Source organism: Rhipicephalus sanguineus, chromosome 1 (assembly GCF_013339695.2).
Source record: "Rhipicephalus sanguineus isolate Rsan-2018 chromosome 1, BIME_Rsan_1.4, whole genome shotgun sequence".
NCBI lineage: Eukaryota > Metazoa > Arthropoda > Arachnida > Ixodida > Ixodidae > Rhipicephalus > Rhipicephalus sanguineus.
Genome location: NC_051176.1, coordinates 189,114,400 through 189,129,605, shown reverse-complemented (window position 1 = coordinate 189,129,605; position 15,206 = coordinate 189,114,400). Strand labels below are relative to the sequence as shown.

Genomic DNA, 15,206 nt, shown 5'->3' with positions numbered 1-15,206 from the left:
CTGGTCTATAGACAGTCTATGGAATAGTGGCCGCACTCGTTTTTATAGACCAGTCTACAAGAAAGTCTAAGTCTATAGATTGGCTATAGAAGGTCTGTAGATTAATAAAAATTCATGCCTTTAAACCGATGTCTGCAGAATGTCTATAAACAAAAGTCTATAGGCTCATATAAATCTACTTTGGTTTACTCTTGTCTATAAAATATCCACAGACAAATGTCTGTAGATTATCCATAGGCTATTCCTATGACCCAGTATATAGAGTGTCTACGGACTTATTACCTCACAAATATACTGTGGTCTACAGATTGCCTAGAGGTAGTTCCTGTAGATTAGTGATGTATAAATTTATCCCAATAAATTCTGGAAAAGAAAACGAGGCAAAGCACAGAGAAAAGAATGACAAGCACAAGCGCTGACTTACAACAGAGCTTTAATCAGTAAAACATACAAAAATATAAAAACTTACGACAAAGCATGCGCGAAAAACAAATGCAGACCCATTTTTGCATACAATGTAACGAAGCTACTTCTCCGTTATAGAACTTTTACTAGACAGACAATTTATGGTTCATCAAACAAACAAAATATGGAGTGGCAGGACCAATATTTGCCCCAATTTTTCTCACACAGATACAACAACAAGGAGAGCATGCACTCGCTTAACAAGTTTAATTGAACTGTAGCTCACATCCACCAACGATAATTTACATATACGTGGTGTGCGACTTCGAATGAATTAAGTTTGTAGTTGTATGTGTGTACTTATTGTTACTACCAGTTCAAAACGTGTTTCAGACAAATGAATTGCCTTACAGTGAGCCTCGTGTACAAACCTAATGAACGAGCGAATGGGAATTTTTTCGAGGGCCTCGTTTCTTTGTTAGACACAACCAAATTAATCGAACAGACAATTAAGCCAGGGAAAGCATAGCGGACATTAATTGTCGTCTTTAAAGGGGCACTGAAGAGCAAAACAATTTTTCTCATATTAGTAAATTACTCTTTCACGATACCAAAACCACCACGCTTGCTGCGAGAAGATGCTTAGTAAGCACGAAACTACGCAAAAACAAAATGTGGGTGGCGACGCCACCTTGATGTTTCCACACCATTCGCCGTGACGTTACATGTTTTGACGGCGCCTACTAGGGACTACGTAGTTCCTAATCGGTAAAAATCAAGTACATTGTCCTCTGACGGGGCCAGAGACTTGACATACCAAGTTTGGGGTAATTTCATTGAGCAAATGGCGCCAAAATAAGATAAATACACTTTGAAATCAGTGACGTCACGCGGGAAGATTTCGGCGCGAAATTTAAAAATGAAATTTTGACGTTGGTTTTCTCCTCTATTAATAAACCTATGGTGGCGAAATTAACGACATTAGAGTTCTCAGAGCCCAATTTATCGATCTAAACCGATTCATTGTTTCTCTTTAGTGTTCCTTTAATTGTAGTGTAGTAATAATGGCGTACGTTGAAATTGATTACAGTGGACGAAAACTCACCCTTTCCGTCGGTGGGATCTGAATCCACAACCTTGTAGTTACACGTCTGGCGCTTCCCCGTTTACTTCGTTGGGTACTTATGTATTTGTTATCCCTAGGAGTGTCAGCCAGCACCGCACGTAGCCCAGGTGGCGAGTTTGGAACATTCATTTTTGACAGAGGGCATCACGTGGCACTTGATCTTAGCACCACGTAATAATAATAATATCTGGGGTTTAACGTCCCAAAAGCACGATATGATTATGAGAGACGCCGTACTGGAGGGCTCCGGAAATTTGGACCACCTGGGATTCTTTAACGTGCACCTAAATCTAAGTACACGGGCCTCAAACATTTTCGCCTCCATCGAAAATGCAGCCGCCGCGGCCGAGATTCGATCCCGCGATCTTCGGATCAGCAGTCGAGCACCATAACCACTAGACCACCGCGGCGGGGTCTTAGCACCACATACAGCTGACCAATAAACCTTCGCATGCTAACTTGATGCTTTAAGTCTACCGGGGCGACGCCCTCGCTGAATCTACGAAAGAAGGGGATCTTTTCGATCGTTTTGGTTGTGTATAAAAAAGAAACGAGGCTCTCCAAAAATCCCCTTTTTTTTCTTTCATTCACCGCGAAGTCCTTGCCCCGGCTGACTTATGCCTCAAGTTCGCATGCGACGTTTTATCGGTCAGCTGCCGCCTCATGGAAAGATCGCGTGCCACGTGACAAACTCTGGCAAAGAAGAGTGTTCCACACTCACCGTCTTGAGTACGAGTGGCACTGGCTAACACTCCAAGGGACTACACATACATAAATGCCCAGCAAAGCGTACGGCGAAGCGCTTTCCGTCGTAGCTCAATCGGCTGAGCATCGGGCGTTTAGATACCATCAACGCAAAGGGCGATTTTCCGTTCACTTTATTCCATTTCAATTTAGGCCATTATTACTGCACTACAGTTAAATAAAGCCAACAATTAAAGTCCGCTATGCTTTCCCTTGGCTAATCGATTGATTTGGTTGTGTCTGTACACACCCAAGAGCTACGATCCGCGACAGACAGACTAAAATCTTTAATATAGAGCAACTACGTCCATTTGCAAAAACGAGCGCGGCACCGTATAGACGGCGACGCAGCTACAAACACATAGCCTCTGAGCAGCATGGCGTATGCATGACCGCGCCGTGTGTGTACATGTGTCTCTCTATCTGCACACCCGTCTACTTTTATAAAGTTGATTTGCACGTTAGTTAACTATAACCATGCTTATAACAATAATTGATGGGGTTTAACATCCAAAAACCACGATTATGAGCGACGCCGTAGTGGAGGGCTCCAGAAATTTTGACCACCCGGGGTTCTTTATACGTGCACCTAAATCTAAGAACACGGGCCTCAAGCACTTCGCGAGCCCTCAAGCAAAGCGACCGCCGCGGCCGGGATTCGATCTCCGCGACCTGTGGGTCAGCACTATGCTTATTGAACGACAACGTCTGTTGCATTTCCACCACAGAAAGAGTACGGGCGACCAGCAATGTTTAAAAGCAGACTCAATTTTATAGTGACAAGGCATGTGCACGTCATTTCATGCAAGGATGCCGCATTGCATACAGTCAAGGAAGAAGGGCGAAACAACACAAGGCCTGCATAACACAAGCATAGCATCGCGCAATGCAACGCGTATTCTTCAGGCTGTTTTTAGCTCTAATCGACGCACACGGCAACGGCTCCGCGGAAGCGTATAACGAACACCACAGAAGGCAGAGACACTCGTACAAGGCATACTTTCGTATCAAACACTTCCTCTTGCACACCATCTCTATTATGGCAGCTCGCCGCTCGGGCAATCTTACCTACACAAAGTCGTCATGCACAGTCACGCGATTTGGCAACGTTCTTGAACTCACCGAAGACCGATATTCGCTGTGGCGACAGTCTCGTCAAAAGGCGCGCGCTTGTGATCTTTTTCAAAGCTTCGCGCTCGTTGGGGCTACGACAACACATGGCCGTCAACGATTCCATGCCAAACAACGATGCGTCCGCCCCGACACGCGGTGTAAGTACGTGTCCACTCCACGACTTCCAGCGACGATACCGGCACGTAATATTAATCAACGTGGTAAAAATACATGCGCGCAACAAACTTTTCTCTGCACTACACACTGCGCTGCAAGAACTTCTTTTACAACGACCCTCAAATGCGTCAACTGCCTGAACGGCTTAACAGTGCGCCTGCGCGCCCCCTGGTTTGAACTGATTGGCTCTCGCTCAGCGAGCGATTTGAAACTGAGTTGCAGCTGCGCGACCTCTTCCGTTCGTTTGCCGCACCGGTTCTCGCTTTTCTCCCCTTCCTTATCGTGTTCGCTCACGCGCCTTCACGATTCAAGGCGAAACCCCATATGCGCAAAAATTCGCGCGACAGCGACGAGTGATGCTATGAGCGACGAAACGAGCCGTTCGCGCGACGTGTTGCGTGGTCGATTTCGCGCGATCGCTCGGTTTTTCAGATTTGGAATGCGTCGCATGCAGTCGCATGTCCGTCGCTCGTCGCCCGGAAGTGCTGTGCTCAAGCAGCCAATAGCAAAACACCGGAATAAGATGCATCAGTGACGTATTGCTGATTGCCGCCACTTTCTTATCGACGCACATCAACAACAACGTTCATCAACATGACCAACGGCGACGAGCGCAATGTTGACGTTGTTGAACGCGAACGCTGGGACCCGCGCCGTCTGTGACGCGGCTTGGCAGCACGTAGCAGCAGTGATGGGATCGAAAAAAATGCTGCAAGACAATGATAAACATTTTATGTACCATTATGCAACAAAACATCGTATTTTACATTGCATACCGCTGAGAACGGGCCACTTTTGGTACGAGTGAACGCCCTCATGCCAGCAACAGTGGAGATCGCTCGCCGAGGGCGTCGCGTGAATGGGGTTTGCCCATCCAAGCGACCGCTTGCGCGAAGACGATCTACGTCGCGTCGCTCGTCGCTGTCGCGGGCATTTTCGCGTATATGGGGTTTGGCCTTCACGGCAGTGCCTGAACGAAAAAGCAACTTCTTAGTGGGGAGGCCGCTTCTGAGCGATTCTTCAATTGTATTTCCAGTGCTTGCTGTTTAAACATACCGTTCGTGGACCATTCGTGTACAGGATATGTAACGAATGGTCCGTTTTTACTACTATCTGAACAGCTGTTGCCCTCACGGCTGTGTCTGTGTGTATGATCACAAGCATGTGGAAAACTTGAGCCTTTGATAGCAAGTGGATGCAGTGCCGAGTGATATCTCTCTGAAATTTGCACCGAGCCAGTGTCGCCATCGATGCCTCGCCCTTAGGGCGATTCAGTTGCAAGTTCTTTCTTATTGATGTTCCCTGTTAATTTAAATTAATATATTCTAAGCGGCAGATGTAAGCAAGTGCATACACACATTATCAATTTGAAATCGTTTACTGAAACACGATTTAATATTACATTGCACGTCGTCGTAATGAAAACAGAAAAAATGCATATTTGTTGAAGAACATCTTAATTAACATATTACCTTCTGAAAATGTCGTGAAAATGAACATATATAATGAGCTAGTGAAAGGGCCACAGCTAATTCGTAAAATATTTTTAACAAAATTGGTTTCTGGGCACAGTGCTTCGTATATGAAAAGAATGGCGAAATACTGTATATTGAATAGTAACAAAAATGAAAGCACTGCAGTGGGCCCTGCTATTTGTGTCTTGAAAAAGAGCTGTTGAACTCGGTTCACTGTTTGACCATCGTCCCGCTTCAAAGCTGCGATTTCCAGTGTTCCACGAAATACATTGCCCTTTGCATTGTAGCAACGAAGGCGGAAAGAACCAACGTTACTAGAACAAACTCAGTTTAAAAGCTCCGCCGGAGAGGCGGTCCGCGTGGCGGTCGTGAGAACTAGTGGCGCTGCAGTCACGTCTAGCTCCCGCGGCTGGCGCTTGTTGTGATCGGCGCCGGCGATGTACGAGCGCACGTGGGTTACAGCGTCGTCTGCGCTTTGTTAGCTCGTCATTTTTGCGACTGTTCTTGACCGGGCTTAGCGTCTTGTACGAAGTGATGTACGAAGCGTAACGAGGGCGAACAGATTCACAGTGCGGTATGCCGACTTGCTTTGCGCCGGGCCGCAAGAGCGGCTACCGCAACGACGACTCCGCTTCATGACACTTCTTCGGACCTCCAAAAGACCCTACGCCATTCAAGCTTCGCATCGCAAAGATAGAAAGCTTACTGCGAAATGCAGGGTCTGTGACGTTCATTTTGAGAGTGACGACATTGTAAAGCACTATCGTCGTGTCGTTGTGAGACAAGAGGTTTTGATCCCACGTGGAAAGTGGGAACTCGCGCCCGGTGCCGTGCCGCGCTTGTTCCCAGCACTTCCACCCCACATTTCAAAGCCAAAATGTTCGGGGTTTTGGCGCAAATCCTCCCCAAAACGCACGGCGTCCCCGCGAAAGCCCCGTGCCCAGTTTGGAGGAGCCGCCAGAAATAGAACAACAAAACGAAAGGCAGGCGATTACCTATATACGCTACCGAGACTGAGAGTTGCATCACACTGACATTCGATCAGTTGTCAGCTGTCGCCATGCCTTCAAAGCAGTGGATTTTCGAGAGATTTTACGACGAGGTATCCAACAAGATGTGCGGAATATTTTACACTCGCCGGCTCGGGAACGGGCTGCTCAGCGCAAAAATTTGACACGGTACACATAGAAAAGACGAGGACCAGCGCTGGTTCTCGTCTTTTCTAGCTGTACCGTGTCAAATCTTTTGCGCTGAGCAGTTTAATAATGTAATACCAACTAGCCCAATCCCACACTTTGCTTCGGGAACGGAGACTTACTTGTGCAAAAGATAATTGTAGTTGACGAGCAGTTTAACTGCGTAGTGAACGGCTACAGCACGAAACGCAAACGGCTGTCGTACAGTGTAAGTGCTGCGGGCATGGAACATCTGCTCGGTGAAGTTGAAAAACTGAAGTTGAATGCTGACGACTGTGACAGAGTACGCGCGAATAACTGCTCGGTGCTCACATCACGGCCGAGCTGTTCGAATTGTGTAAGGCACCGTAGAAGGATGCGACGTAGAAAGATGAGACACCGAAAATACAACTATCGCTGAAAAAATTGTTCAGAGACGACAGCTATTCGATGTAATCGCACACTGAGATTTCATTTACGGAGTTCTCGTAAAATTTTCCGATTTTGGGTCAGTATCCCTTTAACCGTCGCGAAAACGTGTCTTGTAAACATTGCAGAGCATTGGCAATGTTTTTCAAAAACAATTTTTTCAATAAATTGTAGAAACACGAGTACTGTTTTTCTAGAACGTTTTTGTATCTCGAGTAAGTACGCTTCTTTGTACACTATAAAGGCTTTTACAAACGTGTTGGGTTGTTCTTGGTCTAGATAAGACGGCAGCGGCTAAAATTGTGGTGGTAGTTATAAAAATTACGCTGAAAACCCTCATTCACTTAGAAACTCTTATGCCTGGAAGTTAAGCGCTATGTAGACAGCTCAAATATTGTCACAGGGTCGTGACGTCGACGAGGCAGCAGTCAGCAGGTCCGAGTTGAAACTCTTTATTCGGCCGAACTTGTGGCCGAGAAACTCAAAGTCAAACTACAGCAATACACTGAAAGCGGCGAACAGAGCGTCGACCGTCGATCAAGTGACAAGCGGTCAAGGGCGTCGGATTTTATACAGGCGCTATCGAACTTTCCAGCGATATCGCTGGTGGCGGCGTTATCTCTCGACAAAGCTGGAACATTCGCGTGCAGCGCGCAATCTTACCAAAACGATCTACGATCGCGAAGCTTCTCGAACACTGCTTCGCGGACAGCGTCGGGCGCTGATAACCGTCCTTGCTGGTCAAACCCGAATACATCAAAATAAACAAGAAGTGGCGTGGCAATATAGACCGAACATCGATTCTTAGCCAATCAATGAACAACGCACGCGGTCCAATGCATACAGACGACCTTATGCATATCCACCTAAGCATCCACCTAACTAATACAATAAGAAAGTTGCCGCGCAGTTGCCGCGAGCAACTGCGCGGTGCACCGCAGCGTTATGCCGTGGCAGCAGACGACGCGCCGATAGTGGAGCAAGACGGAACTGCAGCGCCGCTAGTTCTCGCGACCGCCGTTCGGACCACCCTCCTCCGCTGGCGGAGATACGGAGCTTTGAAACTGAGTTTGTTCTAGTAACGTTGGAAAGAACCACACAGTCCTTGCAGTACATCCAGTCGGTGAGCCATAGAGTGCGACATACTTACTGAGAAACATCTTTTGTTCTAATGTGAGCATGCGAGTTACGAGGGGAAATATATATGTGCCATGTGCGCCAGAATGTGTTAATGAGTTATACAAAAACGCATTCCTGCTCAATTTCATTGTGGTTCAATTAATTAATGAGCCCCCTTAGTTCTTTTTTAACATACCTTACAGCTAGGGCCCAATGGGGCAATAAGGAGTGCATGCTTAGATGTTATATAAACAAAAAGGTAGCAAAATTGCATAAAGTACACACGTCTGATAAAATTTCAATGAAAAGCCTTATTTCAGCAAAAAATTAAATAACTCCACTTTAGCTTCTGTCTTTAGACAGTCTATAGACTGGGATTTGACAATAGGAAATAACACCAATTTATCAACCTTTGTATATAGACAATCTATACACTGGGATTAGACAAAACACAAACTTCATCAACTTAACTTTTGTCTATAGATTGTATATAGACCAACAATAGAAAAAAAAGAACCATACGCTTTTTAAAACTTTTGTTTATAGACAATCTATAGAACGCAATTAGATGAAAGATGACACGCATGTATAAACTTTTGTCTATAGATTGTCAAAAGATTTTCTTTAGGCAAAATACTAAATCTACATAAAGGCGAACTCGACTACAAGAAGTCTACAGACACTCTATAGACTGTCTAAATCCATTTTTGTAAGGGCATAGATCGGTTGCTGGCACGTTGCTTGTCCGGCCTTCGATACTAGAGCGTAACGCTGAAAAATAAATATTGGGAGCGTTGTTGCTAGCCATTTTGCACATCCACAGGATGGGAGAGTCGCAACGTATGACTGCATCGTTTCCTAAATGCGAGCGAGGGGAAAAATGAGTTCTACAATGTGCAGAATTGAGAGTCCATAACGGCGACGATGGTTGCGTGTATGCGCTTGTAACTTTCACCAGGATAGCTGCTTTTTGCCAGGCAAGAGAACTGGCATGGCTTCGTGTTTCTCGTTGAGGGCTAAGAACATTAGGTGAGTAGACGTGCTCCGAAGGTATTTTTTATTTCGTTTGGCGCAGTCATAATTTCGGGGTTAGAAACATACAATCATTTTGCCTTTCATGGTGAGTTATGAGCAGGGGCAGCTGCTGAAAGCTTGGGATGCTTTTTCACTATACGATTAGTGACCTTCGATGGAATCAGCCAGTTTTGAACGGTATTAGCCATGGTGTTAGGTGGCTCCATGATAGCATGTCTACGAGAGACGGAATAGATTTTAGCGATAACAATTCTTTGGATTATAAGAAAAGCGTTACTTAATTGAACAACCACATGCGAAGCTTCTTCAGTAGATTTTTCACGTTCTTGGGATACTGTAACGTCAGGTTATTTCACTGTGATTAATTCCAATCTCCTGACGTCGGAATGATGTAACTGCCGACGGCCTGGATATAAAAGTGGTCTTTGCAGCATCAGGGTTCTGCCTCCTGTTCTTCCTTGTCGCGACACTGGTAAAGGTGCTGCAATTACTTCTCGAGACTGGCGCGCGGACCGGCACCTCCAGTCTGGACGCAGAGCCACTTCCTCCCATTGATACTCCTGTCCACCGCTACAGTCGCCGCCTGCAAGGTCTTAGCCCTCACGCAATGTCCCTCGAATTACCGCAGCCAACCAGGAGCCGTTTCTCAACGAAATAGTAAATGCCGGCCCTTCATATGCGACTATTCAACATTTTAGGATTCCAGACACTTTTCACGGTGATGCAGTCGAGGACATCGAAGATTAGCTCGAGCCATACAAGCGGGTCGCCCAGGTAGATCAATGAACCCCGGACAAAAAAATAATAAAAATAACGCACTCGAACATATACTTCGCCATGCAGGGCAGCGCTGGTACACTGTTCCGTGGCGGGGAAGCTATGCTGCCTTCTTGTCTTTTGTCAGTAACTTCTAGACTCCGTCGCAAGTAATGGTCGTAATGACTGGGTACAGCAACTTGTAGAGTCACGTTTAGTGATATTTGATGAGGGTGTCACTGAGTCTGAGGTGGACACGGCCCGTCTGTATCCCCGAGCCGACCCGGAGATCCCTGATGCCAAAGAACTTCGCCATCTAATGCGAGGCGTCAAAGGATTACTGTTCGCCGGACTTGTTCGTAGTTTGCCGTTAACTGTCTCAGAAACAATCAAATTTCATTGAGTGAGGAATCAAGCAATTATTCTGTCAGTGCGACCGTTGAACCAAGCCTCGATCAGTGCCGCTGCTTTGAATACCACGACGTAAAGCTAGACTGTCATGGTGAACGAAGCTGAGAACTTGAGCAGCAACCACCGTACTTACGAAGATTACAAAGTTGACGCGTCTGCCCCCAGTATATAGAACTGCATGGTCTGTGTTGCGACGTGATTCCATCACCTGTTTTTCCTCGTTGCCACAGTATACGCATAATACACCGTATACGCTATATTACGGATGGGTTACGGTGGCGCCATATTGGGCTGTTAACCTTGCCATTTTCGATCTTTAACAAATAAACGAACAGTGCTACGGCAGACGTATACGCCAGGCACGTAGCCAGGATTTTTTTTCGGGGGGGGGGGGGGGGGGCCAAGGCCTAAATATTCGAAAGGAAGTCTTTTCATGGCAAAAAGAAAAAAAATTGCCCGGGAACATAAAAGGCTGGACGAATTTCGGGGGGGGGGGGGCGGGCCCCCCGCCCCCCCCCCCCCCTTGCCTACGTGCCTGGTATACGCATTATAACGGTTGGGTTCGTGCATTCAACGTTTCCTGACCTTATCAATTCACGTCGCGAAATACAAAAATGAGAAAACATTCGTTTAACAGCCCAAGGTGGCGGCGCCCACATGTCTTACGTAAAATAGTCTATTGCAAGCTGTAAGTTAAAAAAAAAAGATCACCCGCAAGTTTTGAAACCTCTGAGCCCGTTTTGGAGCAAATTGGAGGATGTGTCTCGGTGTTTATTTGTAATGGAAATGCAGGGGATATTCAGTGGGAGCCGCACCCACAGCCTTATGACTGCACGAGCGTTGAGCTACCACTTGCGATAGGGCGGCGTCTGTTTTCACGTGTACTACATTACTTGGTATTTATTATGTGTAGAAGATCTAACCAGCGGAGCGTTAGCCTAAGTCACTCATGGCCACGGCGGCGGAAGTGGAACATTCTTTTAACCAATGGTGTACGTGAATCTTCGGAGTAGGCAGCTGACAAATAAACCATTGTATGCTACCTGAAACATGAGCCTGTCACACATTCATTGATAATCAGTTCTCTGGCCTACTGCCTTCAAGGGGTCATGAAGCACCCCTTGGGCTTGTTGAAAAAACACATCCTGCGGAAAGCTGACACGGCTATGAACTACTCGGCCAAATACTACAGTCGTGCGCGCCGCGTAAAGGCCACAATCGGAGCGCGAAGTTGCCGTTTCCCCAGGCGCCCTCTTTTCAAACTGAGGCCGGTTCTCACTCTCGTCGGTGGGCGGGGCGTCTGTCAGTTTACGTCGCGGATCTGTCAGTTTACGTCGCAAGAGACATAGCATGCTTATTGGCCGATAGCCGACGTAAATCGAGAGCGGAGTTCGGATCAGATGCGCTTCTTGCCGCGGGGTGCCGCCACTTGCCGGCGCCGCACTCCTCAGTACACGGTAGCCGCACTCGCGCAAGCGAATCACAGCGGGAGAGCGATCGCGTTTCATGACGCGCACTGACGTAACTTCTTTCCCCCGTGTCATCCCTCCCTGTCTAGCTTCGAGTGCGCTCGTCGGCACGAGGAAAGAGAGAAAGCGCTGGGAGCGTGCGCCAAACCCCCGTAACTCCGCTGATTCTTGACGGATTCGAGAAATTTTTGCGGCAATCGATTCGGGAGGCAGTAAACTCCGATACCAAGGTTATTAGATCATTACTTGGAAAAGTGGTTCATGACCCCTTTCATGTGTTTTCTCTGTTCTCATGATGCTGTTCCTTATAGCCGAAGTTATAAGGGGTATGCGCTGTGTAGTGAGGTAGCGATGCCTACATCGTGCCCTCAGTGCGATACCAGGGCTAATAGTGTAACCGATGCTGAGATGGTGCAATTGCCGACAAAGCAAGCCAGGCTTTCCGCGCCTCTTGCACCGCCATCGGCACTTCAGAAGCAAACGAGACGCAGAACATTTCTTCATTTTTAGCAATGCCGATAACGGTCTCAGCTCTGACGCAGAAATGCTATGCAAGTAGAAGCGTAGAGGTAGTGGCCGGGTACAGTCGAGAGTCACTAAATGGGTGGCAGCTGGAAATCTTGCTTAGTGCGCCTGCATTTTGCGTTTCCCCTTTTATCATTTTTGACTGTGGTGACGTTTTATTTCAACCTGGGGCGGAAGCAGAGCTTTCGCCCCGCTTCTCTCCCAAGTCGCAGCAATTGCTCTGAATGCCGCCAGTTGTCGTCAGGCGTGAACGTGACACTCGTTCGCGCTTGCTGGTTCCCTCACCTTCTGCAGTTTCAGCACCGTGTAAGACCGCACTGCATGGGAAGGGCACGCGCTTAGTGCATGCGACGTTCTGGATCCGTGGGACTTTATTCACAAGTGTGCCCTGTTCCCTCCTTTCTCCGGTCACTTGTGCTTTTCTGCGCGCAGCCCCGCCACGGCGTGCACGCTGCTGGGCCGGCGTGACGCAGCTGCCCCCAGCGTGAATAGGCGCGGCCGCGTGCCACCGCAGCCTCAAAGGGGGCAGACCAGAGGCCGGCAGCTGTGCACCCTGTCGACAGCGACGAACCACTTCGGTTACAGTGTCTTCGACGCCAGTGTAGACACTGCGGCGGAAACCTCGCGGTGAGTGCGCGCTCACTTAGTGTCGGCCACGGCAAAGGGTCGCTGCGGAACACTGCAAAAAAGGACAAAACACCAACGATAAGAAAGGGACACAAACAAGCGCTGACCATCAGCTGAAGCTTCATTCCTAAGAACAAGCCACTATAAGGTTTTCTTCCCTCCCTCCTCGCTGCATCTCTTTTGTAGTCTATATATGTTCCTTGACCTTTTCCCTTATATTGGCTTGTTCTTAGGAATAAAGCTTCAGTTTATAGTCAGCGCTTGTTTGGGTCGCTTTCTTATCTTTGGTGTTTTGACCTATTTTGCGCTGTTCCGCAATGAACCACAACTAACTGCCGCATCTTATCACGCTACGGCAAAGGAAATAGCCTGCTATTACAATAGGGACGTCCACAAGACGCCTAAATGTGCCTGATCATGCCTTAAATCACTTTTATTCTCTACTTGCTACTGACGTCATCTTTATATGTACACTATAAACAGCATCACGGCTCCGTTGTCGCGTTCGCGGGGTATGGCACGCCAGTGCGAGCAGCACTCTCATCGGAAGCACCTTACATGAGTAGCAGTAAAGCGGGCGTTTCGTTTTTCGCAGTCAAAACACCGTATGAAATTTTCGTACATGCACTATTGTATACTGGCAACGCGTTGTTTTGCCTGCTGCTCAAGTTTCAGCGTAAACCTAAGCCATTCGTCTATGGTCATGCGTCTATGGTGTCACGTTCTGACGTTGGTGGCTTGTCAAACAAGCTTTGCAGTTGCAGTTGCTTCTCTAGCCGTGCGAAATACGTGTGGATACATCTCAGACTCTTCGACGTGAAATTCATCTTTAATGACGTGAGTACGTTAGTGTTTAAGGTTTATGTAGTTTGGTTCTAGCTTACCTATCAATTCCTCATTGTGTGTTCTGTAGAATGACAAAGATCATCGTGGGGAGTATAGACAACACTGCTTTATACTCTCTCTTACGTACATCTGCGCTTGCTTGCGAGGTGACCAGGTTTATGGTTCAGAAAAATCATAAAGCTCCAGTCAGCGCTAAAACATTTTGGCTTCAAAAATATTTACTTGCGATCGAGTAAAATCGAGTAAAAAGAAGAATTACATGCTAATTTTAATGTTACTGAAGTGTTTAATGGTAATTTCAAACCTTCAGTGCTACTGAAGAGTTTCTGAGTCTTTTCCAAACGTTTATCTTGTTTTACATACTCATACCATTTGTAAAGTCAACGTAGTCACTCTGAAGGATGAAGTCATGGGCGGGCAGAACTACAGGCCCCCATAAGTGGCAAAATACAGTGAAACCTCGATGATACGAATCTCACGGGACCACCAAAAATATACGTATCATCCGAAATTCGTATCACCAGAAAGCATGGAAAATTAGCATGCGACAAAAGAAAGCAGGCGTACATATTCATTTATTGTTTTTCAGGGCCGCAGCAACGTCAGGAAAAACCCTGAATGATTGTCAGTTAAGTTTTTAGTTGTCGACAATCACACCAGCACTCGTAAATATACGGCCTGTACGCGCGTATTTAATTAATGAACGAGGTGCGTTGTGACCCGCGACAGCAGTAGCCCCTTCCAAATTCTAGTATGCTTTTTTGCATGACACCGGAGTACTGTAGCAAAAGTGACAAAAGAAGCGCTTTGACACGATGGATAAAGGCCACAAAATGACAGAACCACGGTTCTGTGCTATGATTTTGTTATCGCGGAGGTGTTGGGGATGTTTTTTGGAGATTTCGGTCCTCGTCCACCTCTCATATGATGTCTGATGCCCGAGGCAGGCACGCGTAAACAGCACAACGACAGCAGCCCGCGTCGACGCGTTAGAAAAAAAAAAAAAAAGCACGGCGCTAATGTCCTCTCTAATCTAAACGCGAAGGCACACGGAGGCACATAAGAACCTCAAAGATTCGCGCACACAATCTCGGAGGCCGTGACGCGCCTCTGAAGGTTTATTCTGACCATAAGAAAAGTGTTTTTCTTACACCGTGATCCTGACGATTTGGCGGTGCGCCGCGCATGCCCACGCTTGCGTTCCCGCGCTCGCACGTGCTTGGCGCATCTTCCGCGACAGCGCGGGCAGCACCTCTTCGTACCTGAGCGGTAGCGCACGTTCGTATCAAACGTCGCGGGGTGAAAATCGGTTCGCAACAACCGTACTCCATTACATTGCAGGCCAATGGGCCTTGGCAGGGACCAATGAAAAATTCGTATCACACCGAAATTCGTATGAGCTGTGATCGTATCACCGAGGCTTCACTGTATTCGATACTTTCGCATTTATTGCAATTCAGTATAAACAGACAGCTGTTCTGATTTCAATGTGCACCGAGAGAAAATCGGTGACATTAAACGCCCGTGTATCATAATAGCGTGAGCGCAATTATACCTCCAAATTCGCGCCGATTCCGCACATACTCGTACCTAACATTATCTTTAGCACTAAACTGATCTGGCTTGACAGGAGCTTGTTCTTTCTTGCATATAAACGACTACGCGCAGTCGCATTTGCATGACTTTTCCAGCACTGCTGACCGACAGCCTTACGCACGGCATGGCGTGCATTATGTCCACAATACGTACCACGGCGCTATTCAGAATTATCTTG

General features: G+C 47.1%; 1 protein-coding gene across 1 annotated transcript in view; it reads left to right on the top strand.

Annotated features, from left to right (window-relative positions):
- Positions 1-13,336: 13,336 nt before the first annotated feature.
- The window catches only part of LOC119403994 (CRISP/Allergen/PR-1), a 60,849-nt gene continuing 58,979 nt past the window's right edge, over positions 13,337-15,206 (top strand). The window contains exon 1 of the mRNA XM_037670628.2: positions 13,337-13,423. The gene's annotated coding sequence lies outside the window, so the exon portion shown is untranslated. The remainder of the gene's footprint in view (positions 13,424-15,206) is intronic.